Source organism: the organism of the source record quoted next, unplaced genomic scaffold (genome assembly GCF_019419815.1).
Source record: "Pyrus x bretschneideri cultivar Hongxiangsu unplaced genomic scaffold, Pyrus_bretschneideri_v1 Contig28, whole genome shotgun sequence".
NCBI lineage: Eukaryota > Viridiplantae > Streptophyta > Magnoliopsida > Rosales > Rosaceae > Pyrus > Pyrus x bretschneideri.
This window is the reverse complement of record NW_025999590.1, coordinates 2,358,852-2,371,021: the sequence shown is the minus strand read 5'-3', so window position 1 is coordinate 2,371,021 and position 12,170 is coordinate 2,358,852.

Here is a 12,170-nt window from a genome sequence, read left to right as displayed (position 1 = left end):
CAAATATCAATGACTGCACAAGGCACCTCTGATCGTAGGAAAAGTCAAATGTATTTATGATAGAATAATCATTTATTTTTATAATAAATACATTCCTAATCAGAGAATACCTCTTTGAAATAAATTATCCTAATTCTATTTATTTAGGATATTTACCTAATTATTATAAGATATTTATTTACACAAATATCTTATAATATTTCACCCAAAATACCACCTAGGGCCGGCTACCCCTAAACCCTAGAGGACCGGCCCATCTCCTCCTTTTCTCCTATAAATACTCCATTTATCTCCAAAATGCAAAAAGCTTTAGTTACCCCTAAAGAGGCTTTTTGCTTCCCACAAACACTCAAACACATTCTTTACAGAATTCTAGCTTTAGTATAAGAGATTCTTTGCCCAAAGCCCCCCTCCCCCCCCCCCCCCCCCCCAAAAAAAATTCATCGACTTTAGCATCAGAGATTCTTTGCCCAAAGTGCCCGCCCCCCCCCCCCATTCATCTTGAGTACGTGAGGCTTTTGACCTTAATATTAGGTGTTATTATTTTGTAGATGCAGATTCGTCAATCAAGAAAAGGCAAAAATTTGCATCCACAATATTCAATCCGATCCATGGTGGTTTGAGAGATCAATTTAAGCTCTCCAAATTTCTCATGTGCCATTTGCGGTGGTGCGCTCACTTCATTGCAGAATCCAAATTTCTAAATCTGACTCCAGCTTTACGAAGGTTTAAAGTCCTTTGATTGTTTTCAGGTATTCATATTCTTCTAGTAATTTATCAATAATTCTTGTGAGAGTTCAGCATTTTTATTTGTGAGCTTATTTAGTTAATCAAATCTATAGCAGGATAGTTGCAATATACGGAAGATTTTAGAGTACTAGTATTTGTATCATTCTAACCAAGTGTAATGTTAGGGAGGCCAAAATTTTAAACCAAATTTGCAAACCAAATGATGTGTCACCAATAGAAGATAAGCACGTTAATCAACGCTTAAGTAATAATCCAATCATCAATAACCACATCATTTGGTTTGCATATTTAGTTAAAAATTTTGATCTCCCTAACATAATCCTTCTAACCAATCATGTATGTGAAATCAATTTGTTCGAGAATTGATAAACATGTGAGGCTCGTAGTCTCTATTAGAGGTCAAAAGTCAATAGTGTATACATATATATGTGTATATGTGGGTGTGTGTGTGTGTGTGTAGCGAGGCTATGTAAGGGACGCCTCAATGTTAATAATGAATTTCACATTGATGGGAAGAGGGACTTTGTAAGGACTTATAAGAAATTGGGTCATCCCCCATATTATCAATTAGTTTATGGTGGAACCCCAACTCTCTTCATGATATCAGAGCAAGTTGTCCCATATGTGTGAAACTCAATGACCACACGTGATCCATGTCATCCGATTTGCATTACCCACGTATTAGACTTGAAAATTCGCCACACGTGAAGAAGAGTGTTGAGAATGAATCTCACGTTGATATGAACATGGATTTTGCAAGGGCTTGTAAGAAATTAGGCCACTCTCCATATTGTCAATCAATTTTATAGTGAGACCCCAACTTTTTTCTACTAATTCTTTATTAGTCGAGATGTATTATAAATCGTTATCATTGTATCTGTTATTTAATAAAGAATATATAATTACCATTTTTGCATTTAATTACATGAAAAGAAAAAAGACAATAGTAGTGAGTAGGAGGGACAATATACACGGTTGTCAACTATGTAATATACATTAATGGCACACCAGGTCAATAACTAGGTTGTTATACATTGTTAATTCATCGTAAGATTTTTTTTTTTTTAGTAATCCTTAATAGTTACATTAAGCGAAGAAATGCCGAATTAATTCATTTTGTTTTGTGTCTTTGGAGTTTTGAATTCTCCCGCAGGGGCTTTCATTTCACATCTACCTACTGCATATAAAAATTAGATATCAACATCTCGACATGATAAACAATAATTCAGTACGTACCCAACCATCCTTAATTTTCTTCTTGTTATTCTTTTAAGTATTATATTATATATATGTGTGTGTGTGTGTGTGTGTGTGTGTTTCATCTTCAAGATAGAGTAGCTTGCAACTAGAAATGCTTGCATTCGAGTTAACATGAGTGCCATCAGCTGGAGACTTTTTTTCTCTTTCTGCTTTCTCTTGTCATGGATTTTCGGTGTGGCCGTGATTGCAGCCGGAATCACAAGGATCCCGGTGAATGTGGGAGTTGTTGTCGACCTTGATCGACTAGTAAGAAAAACACTTTGCGCGACGTACGTAACTTCGTCGCGTAAAGTAAAAAATCGTTGCCTAAGGGCTTGCGCAACGCAACCTTCGTCGAGTGCTAACCGTCGCGCCAAGGCAGTGACGGTAAGGTTTGCACGACGAACAAGTAACGTGCGTCGCACAAAAAAGGGGTTTACGCGACGCACATCCTATGTCGCGCAAAGATGCTTTGCGCGACACACATCCTACATCGTGCAAAGTATCTTTGCGCGACGTAGGATGTGCGTTGTGCAAAGAGGCTTTGCACGACACAGGATGTGCGTCGCGCAAAGAGGCTTTGCACGACGCAGGATGTGCGTCGCGCAACACAACGTAGGCATGTGTCGCGCAAACCCCTTTTTTTTTATAAAAATTATTTTGTTTTGGTCAAAATTTTTTTTTTTTTTTTTTTTTACTTTTTGATAAATATTATAATTAAATTCTAAAGAATAATTAATTAACCAAGCAAAAGTATTTAATTATAAAATATATGAAAATGTACATACAAAATGTTTGAACAAAAAAGAAAAAACTACAAGTGAACTAGGTTTAATACATCAGGCTACTGGGTATCAACAGGGCAAGGTGGCTCTGAGGTCGAAGGTGGAGCAAGATGAGATGATGGTAGTGGGATTTGCAGGCTGGACATCTATATGGCTTGCATAAGGTCTCTCATCGTCCTGGCATAGTTCCTCATCTGCTTGCCCTGGGCCCTCAACTGCGTCCCATCAGTTCACTCTGGGCCATCATCTGCGCCCTCATCTGCTCGCCCTGGGCCCTCATCTGCTCTTCCTGGATCGCAAGCTGACCCTTTAAGGTTGTCACTTCCTCCTTCAATGCATCAACCTCTGTTGTGTTCGATCTGGAAGAAGAAGCACCTGTCTCACGAATCCACGCTTTGCCCATACACCGAACAATGACGACCTAAGTTCTGATCCAAGACATCAGTCATGATCTAAAAACCTACATCCTCGGATACCATGACATCCTCGATCAGGGTCTCCAGGGGAAGCTGCGATGTTGCTTCTTGGAGAACAGCAATACTCTTTTCCACCATAGTAGCATGTATTAATAAAGAAAAGGCATATAATGTTTAATAACAAAATATAAATAATATTTAAACGACTCATACATATAAGAATATTAATAATTACATATACTTACATGAAGCTGCTTAGTGTTCTCATTATTAGGTCGTTTATAACGTAAACGTCCTTGAACATGTCGATCTCTGGGAACTTAGAACCCTCATGAAGAAAAAACCATTAAGAAAATTCTATTAATCAATAATAATAAATCAATTGTATAAAATTTCAAAGTTAATATACTTTTACCTGACATCGTGCCTCAAGCCTATACAAAAAGGGCTTCGAACCGGAATGGTGGAGAAGTGTCTTTAACGCCCGAGCTTTCTAGCCAACAACAGATTTCTTCTGTTAAACACACAATATACATGTTAGTACGACTATTTGAAATAAATTAATAAAAAAAGCTTAAAAAATAACTAAAACAATAATAAATTATTATTAAAATATTATGTACATACCACAAATTCTGGGTCCATAAAATGTTTGCAGAGCCACTCCCAATCCTCTAGCCGATCCTGGAACTCCGTTGGAACATGTAGGCGAGCAATCTTTGGATTATCCCATCGCTTAAAATACATGTGAAAATTGTTCTTCCATTGTTTGTACCGGATTACAAAGGTCTTCTCTAAATAGGCCATGGTCTCAGGGGATATGTCCTCAAGATCATAAATGACCTACGAATATGAAAAATAATAAAATAATAGTAAGAAATTTAATAATATTAAGATAATATATTTTGGTTTTTAATATTTGTAAACAAAATTACAAAAATGATAAAGGCTAAAAATTAATATACTAACCGACAACTTGTCTCGCACACAGTTGCCTCGTCTCCTCAGGAATGTCTGCCCAAGACTCCGACTGGAAAGAATAATTTTGTTGAACAACAACACCACAGCTACTAGCAATGCTGCTATGCTGTTGTGAGGTAGCCGCTCCACGATGTCGCGAGTTATACGCAATCTTGATCTTGGAGGCGCCCTGACGTGCGCTCTGTGCCTGCTTCAACATTCGACTAGGCCCCCTGGTGTTTTTTTTAGCTGGCCAAAAATACTTAAATGGTGAAAACCCTAAGCTTAAATTTGAAAAAAAAAATTCGACACAACCTCCTCTAATAGTATAGCATTTCCCAAAACCTTAAAACAGTAAAATAACAGTAATTCACAACCCACAACACATTTTCACAATCCAGGAAATTTTCACCATCATAAAAATAATAGTTTTAAAATGAAAAAAAAAATACAACATAGTGAGAATTAGAAAAAACTACCTGGTTGGGAGGCCTCACCCTTGACTTTGGATGCCAAGGAAGTGTGAACAGAAGGATCTGGCTCGCGGTGGCACCGATGAGGCCATCGTGCACTAAGCTGCTGAACGGACACTGATGATGTCGATGAGACGGGCACCTGGGACGCCGTAGAAGTAGCCTCAGTAGGGGTGTAGGCTCCCTAATCAATGGAGCACTCACGGTTGGAGCAGTAGATGCTGCTAATGCGGGAGGCGCATTGGTCACACTCGGACGACGAGTGATCAACTCCGACATCTATACATTTTTTGAACCATAAAAATATAACATTAGAAACTATGGGTCTTTTGATATGGGTCCAAAACCACTAAAAACTGAACCTATTTCAAACGTCAAAAGTCAAAAGTCACTAAAAATTGAACATATTTCAAAAGTTGGGCTGTAAGATTGGACCTATTTCAAAATTTCCCTAGAAACTAATCCTTTCTTGCATTTGAAACTAGAAGAAAAAAGCAAAGAAAACTGAACAAATAAATCGTATGTGAAAAAAGCATTGATATGACATCTTCCTAGTAAAAACACATTTCAACCCTGATTTAAGAAAAATACATTTAAAAAATCAATACGCTACCAAAATCAGCAACAAAAGTGAAGCACACAACAACAAATAAAAGGACCATGGTAATACATAAACAATGCAGCTACCAAATGCCAATATGGAAGTAATCCATGTTTAAAAGGTCAGTCAAACACTGCTTCTATTTAACAAAGCTAACATAAATAACAGTAACTGAAAAGAAATATTTTATAAACTCAATAGAACCAGAAAACACGTCCTGTACATCTCAGAAAACTCTGCCTACCATATGTTGTTCTTGTTTAATAACTATGCATATTCTTTTACAATTGAGCCATTAAGAAAAAAAAAATGAAAATTCTCCATAAAAAAAAAAAAACATTTGATAATTTTATCAAAAAGAATGACAAAAGATAATATAAGGTGGTTTCTCAAGGATCAGACTCTTCTAGTTTTTCCTTTAGAAATGTACGTTCCAATAATAACTGCAGCAATATCCGTTTACACTTAATAGTTTTTTTTTCCTCAGCAAAGGGACGTTTAAAAACATAAAAGGACTTCCATTCAAAGGTCAACCAGATAACAAGCACACATAACTCAAAATTATTCATCCCTGTAACTATGACTTTCTAATAATAGATCCATACAAACATTTGGAAACGCAAAAGCACTTCCTGCCTCATCAACAACTATTATGTATTGCTCACCTGAACATAGCAAGCCAATGTAACAAACATACCAAAAAACCTATGTCCAAAAATAAACGGCTCATGGTGGAAATGAACTTTTGCAAAATCAAAGTGCATTTTTTCTTGTCATGGTATTACCTGCCTTACCTTTGGATGAGGTTCTTCAACTTTAGATTGCTCACCTGACAATTCAATGAAAAAAGTTCAGTAATTATGAATTAAGTGCATAAACTCAGAACAACTAACTTGATTTACTTTTCATTAATTACACAAGCACCAACAACAAAAGATTGTTAAGACAAAGAACATGATCAGACAGGGAAGTATTTCTTGATGCAAACAACAAAAAAGAACATAAAAGCAAACATTTTCACTGAGTAAAAGATCTTGCCCTGTAACCCAATGACTCTAATTAAAAGGGATTATCAGGACTTGCAACTTGTCACAGCCAGCAAGCACATTGGCACTTGCAACAGCATGCAACATGTTTGCTCTAGCACCCTTAAACAGTGACTGAGCACCCTCGTTTTTTATTTTTCTTAAATGCATCCAAAGAGCTACTATATTTAACTGTTGCTTCTTAGGTCATCATCATTCGTGGCACACTGTGTCAATGGGGCTAAGAAGCTAATCTAGCACCAATCGTAATTCCCCATCCTAACAAGAAAACAATAAGCTAGCAAAGAAGCTATCATGCAGGCCACCAATTAAAACCACATGTTTTAGAGAATCGTACATTCCAAAGTAAAGTCCACAACACACGATAATTCCAACACAACTAAACCATTGAACTGCCTTTCAACCACCATTCTTGGCAGCCTTGGCATCACTTGCCAAGCACTGACCTCGTATTCAACGGGATGATGCTATTGAAGATGGATGCCCAGAAATTGTTAGCATTTTCCTCCATGTTCATACACAAAACACACATAACGAAAATCGCAATTTGACCCTAAACCAGAACCAACATCCAATTTTATCTGGAGATTTCAACAAAGTACTCAAAAACCCATCGCCCTTACCTTGATTTTGGGACTTGATTCGTCGGGTTCGAAAGCGTGGCGGCCCATCGTTTAGAATGAGGGGGATAGATTCGCATGGTGGTCTACGGGAAAGAGAGAGGGAAAGATTCGCGTGGTGGTTCAAGGTTTGGGGTTCACGGGAAGGAGAGATGGAGAGATGAGCGAGAAGGAAGAAAGAAAGAGTTAGAGGTCTACAGGAAGAAAAAGTTGGGGTTCAACATTTGGGGAAAGAATTGGAAAATTGAAAAAAAAACCGCCTATTTTTCACTATGGTACCGCCAAAATTATCACAACTAGCGCGACGAACATATACAATTTGACGTCGCGCAAAGTGGTTTTTTTTTTACATAAACCCCACAATAATATATTTGTGACATCCCACATCGCCTAGGGGAGTGATCCTTAAATGTATATTCTCATTCTTACCTAGCACGAGGTCTTTTGGGAGCTCATTGGCTTCGGGTTCCATGGGAACTCTGAAGTTAAGCGAGTAGCACTCGAGAGCACTCCCAGAATGGGTGACCCACTGGGAAGTTCTCGTGTGAGTTCCCAAAAAATAAAACCGTGAGGGCGTGGTCGGGGCCCAAAGCGGACAATATCTTGCTACGGTGGTGAAGCGGGCCCGGGAAGTGGTCCCCCCCGAGCCGGGATGTGACAATTTGGTATCAGAGCCTAACCCTGGTCGCGAGTGTGCCGACGAGGATGTCGGGCCCCTAAGGGGGGTGGATTATGACATCTCACATCGCCCAGGGGAGTGATCCTTATATGTATATTCCCATCCCTACCTAGCACGAGGCCTTTTAGGAGCTCACTGGCTTCGGGTTCCATGGGAACTCCGAAGTTAAGCGAGTAGCGCTCAAGAGCACTCCCAGGATGGGTGACCCACTGGGAAGTTCTCGTGTGAGTTCCCAAAAAACAAAACCGTGAGGGTGTGGTCGGGGCCCAAAGCGGACAATATCGTGCTACGGTGGTGAGCGGGCCCGGGAAGTGGTCCCCCCCCGGGCCGGGATGTGACAATATTTTTCTAACAAAAACACACAATAATTTTTTTTACATATATATCATTCAATTTCTTAAGTGTTATAAGTACAAAATAAATTAATTAAAATATACTTAGTATATATCATTGAACTTCATGGGAAATGCGTGCTACGGTGGTGAGCGGGCCCGGGAAGTGGTCCCCCCCCCGGGCCGGGATGTGACAATATTTTTCTAACAAAAACACACAATAATTTTTTTTACATATATATCATTCAATTTCTTAAGTGTTATAAGTACAAAATAAATAAATTAAAATATACTTAGTATATATCATTGAACTTCATGGGAAATGCATTGTACGAAACTAGTTTCAAAGATCCAACCGTCAAACTTGTTTGTACATGTTTAAAATTAATCAGAGTCCATTAATTTTAATTTTCAAATTAAGTTTTCAATTAAATTAATTTAAAAAGTTTTGATTAATAAACACAACTGTTTGAAAAGAGTTGTACGGTTTCAGATACATCCAAAAGGTATTTGAAGATGTATGAAAGAGCTTATATAACTGAAGTCTCAGTTCCATCGTATATCATCTTTCCATTTTCCCATCTCTCCCATACAAAACCTTACAGAGAGCAAACACACAAAGCTTCGTCAGAATTCTATAATCCAGTACAGGTTGTAGAATTAAATAGTTGTATCCTAGTCGAGCAGACGTCATAGAAGCACAAGAGTGGGATGAAAATATTGTTTGAAGAACATAGTTTTTGCGCTAGCCTCTATATGTGATTCAATCAAGTTAGTATCAATTTAATTCTTGTATTTATTTTTGTTATTTCATTCTGTATTGCAAGTATATTTCGTAAATAAAGAATTAGTATTTCAATTTCTGTTATTTTATTTATTTTTTGAATTGTTCTCCAACACTTAGTTATGGTTTATTGGTTATTTTGGTAGAATTTTGATACTTTGTTATATATTTTCAATGTAGGACATTCAACTTCCTCCAAAGAAAAACGTGATCAAATGGATGAATTTTAGAGTGATTCTAATTGGAGGATGTTTGTGAGTCCTTCAAAATGATTGTAGCAAAATTTCATATTTTTCTACCAAGTCCTTTGACCGTGGCAAATAAAAGAAGTCCTAGTGCACAGCTTTCCATGATTGACGTTTATGGACGTTTTGGGTATTTTGAACATCAAGATGGCACATTTTGAGGAAGATTCCTTCTGAGATTTGTTAGGAACATCTCAAGCTTTAAAAAAGACTTTTTAGGACCAAATCGGAGTTGATTTGGTCAGTCAAAAGTTTGATTTATTGAGATGTCTGAATTTCAATTCAAATAGGAAAGCTTTTATTTCCTAATTATCTTAGGGAAGTGTTATTGGCATTCCAAAATTCTCATTCTACACTCCTCACAAGTGTATTTTTCTATCCTAATATAGAAAGTTCGGAATGTAGAATGAGATTTTTAGAGTGCTAATAACAATTCCCTTATCTTATTATATTATGTTTCCTAGTTTTTAAAAGACATTTTCTAGGTAGGATTTTATTTTGTAGTAGTATAAATAAGGCTATTTAGCCATTAGAGAAAGGGAACGCATCAATTTGGAGAACTTAGCTAGGCTTTGACGGTTTGTATTTCAAGGTGTTTTTTATCATTTTTCTATTTCAATAAAATTCCTTTTGTTTTATGGTTGTTCATAACTAATTGCTGTTTGCTAAGGCGATGCCTTGAGCCTTAGCATGAATATGTAATTTTTATTTAATTGTTTATGATATTATGCATGCATGCTTTGAATTATTAATTATTGTGTTTAAACTATCTCTATATGTTAATGCTTAGCTACCATTAGGATGTTTAGATAAGTAATTAGAGGCAATTAGGTTGGAATGCCACCGGAGGATTGAGTATTGCTTCTTGTGATTGATAGTTGTAAGCTCATCTAGGGCGAATGACAGGGGTTGCATGGTTTTTCAAAGGGTTTTCACAAAGCGTAATGAGTTATGCATGTTTATATTTGATCTGAATGCCACAAACGGATTGCATTTTTGATATATGTTCTAGCTTGAATGCCACAAGTAGAATATGCATAAGGAAAACCTAACCTTCAAAGTTGCATGTGTAATTTATAAGTAATTGGTAAAACCACATAAGATTTTGTTGACCCTAGAAATTACAAAGCCTACGTGGTGCGCAAGCCGAGTAACTAATAAGATAACTACGTCCTTCAGTTGAATGCGGGGCGTGCCAACTCGTAGGCCGAGGAGTAAAATTTGTTGATGTTGTGTTGAGCGCGTTGCTGACTTCTTTATCTTGCGACTGCGGTAGAGGAAGGAACAAATCTCGGCCTTCGGATTCTCGAGCCTGAAAACAAGGCTGCTAGTTCTGCGAAGTTCACAAATCGTCGGTGCCGGATTCGGTCACAGTGATTATATTCGTGAGAGTATAAGCATGTCGAATTAACACCAGACTGTACGGACACAAGTATTCAAAGGTGATGTATGTCTTGATGGTGAATGTGGTTCGACCGTCAGAATGCCAAACTATGAAACTCACTTATGAGTATCCAATCAAAAAATCACTCGGCGTTCAATGCGCCGAATGTCGTAACTCGTAACACCTTACTTCGCCGAGAAGGCTAATAAGATGACCTCTGCCAATAAGGATTCGGAAACCCTTCTCGACCGAGACTTGGATAGGTAACCAGTCGGCCTCGATGTAGTGCTGTTTATCCAAACTGAAGGTGTTTGCCAGTTGCCTTCACATTGCTGTTTATCCAAACTGAAGATGTGTCCGTGGAGAAAAGAAAATGAAAAATCTCAAGATGTTGAGAGGTTTTGCACAGGGCAATTGTGTGTTGAATTGGCGGTCCTCCAATTGTTGCATAATGTTTTGTATTTATAGTACCGAATCCTTCTTGAGATCGAGTCAAAATCATATCTGGATTGGAACTTCTTGTTCTGTTCCAACTTTGCTTCGACCAATCCTACCCCCATTAGGACTTTGTACTCACCCCTTTTTGAGGTTTTATTCATTGTTGGTCGAGAATCCTAATTGCCCTAGGACTTCCTCATCCCATTTGCTTATCCGAACTACTCCTTCTTGTGATAAGACTCGACCATCCTTGCTGAATGGCCTGAGATTACCAGACAGCCCATAGTATTTTGGAAACAGCTTTGGGCCGAGCATAAACCTACACTCGGCCCAACAATATCATTTTGGGCCCAAACAGATTGTTAAGGGGACGATGGAACCCTAGTGTCATTTTATCATTATTTTCTAAGATTGTTCTCTTTCAAATTGGTTTCTTTAATTGTTTTAATTTAAAATTCGTTTTTAATATTCTAGGTCATAAAATCAACATTTTCGAAACTTTGTTTTAAATAGTTAATTAAGAATTAGTGTTAATACAAATTATTCAGTCAATCTATATGGAAACAACCTTACTTGAGCTACTATACTATGATAATCTAGTACTCTTGCAACTATTTTTAAGTGTTTTTATCCTTACTTTTGCAGGTGGTAAAAATCCTATCAGTTTCAATTGAACAGAAAAATAAAAAGAAAACAAAAGAAGAGAACTCTCGGGTCATTCTACGATTTTCAATTGAATTCGGCATACATATTGTCCTTTGTGGTGATTAATCAAATAATGGTTATGTAAATGGAATTTGAAAGATTAATCAACTAATCAAACAACTTAATTATATGTTTATAGAAAGGACACCTAGAACACACCCACCATTATCTTGTCATGTGTGTATGGTCGGTAGTATGGAAGATGCTTTGCAAATGATGCCAAAAAGACAGTCATCTACAAGGAATGGAGTATTCGTTTGAAACTTTCATAGATTTCAAATGAGGTATAAACTTACTTTTTTCTTAAATCTAATTAATCCGCCACTTGATTCAAAGTTCAAGGATGTACCGTCATATATGTCACACGTGTGTGAATTTTCTATATAGAATGTCACAACTGTTTAATTGAAAAATATGGTGGAGGGAGGAAATATTAATATTTTCCTTCAAAATAATTTGGAACTTTAAAGAAGAAGAAAAGGCAGTCCAGCCATGGTGGGTTTAATGAGGCGTCATTTTCCTCTAAAATAACGAACCGATATATTTGTAGAGTCAAAAATAATTCAAAAAAGCATGGAACTGACACGTGAATTATTTCTCAAGAAACACAAGACTGTTCCTATTAAATGAACAGGGAGCAGCCACATTCACCCCGCGCAGCTGAGGTAGAGCAGACACATATCAACACCTGCTCAAGGCACCTTTGCCTGTAG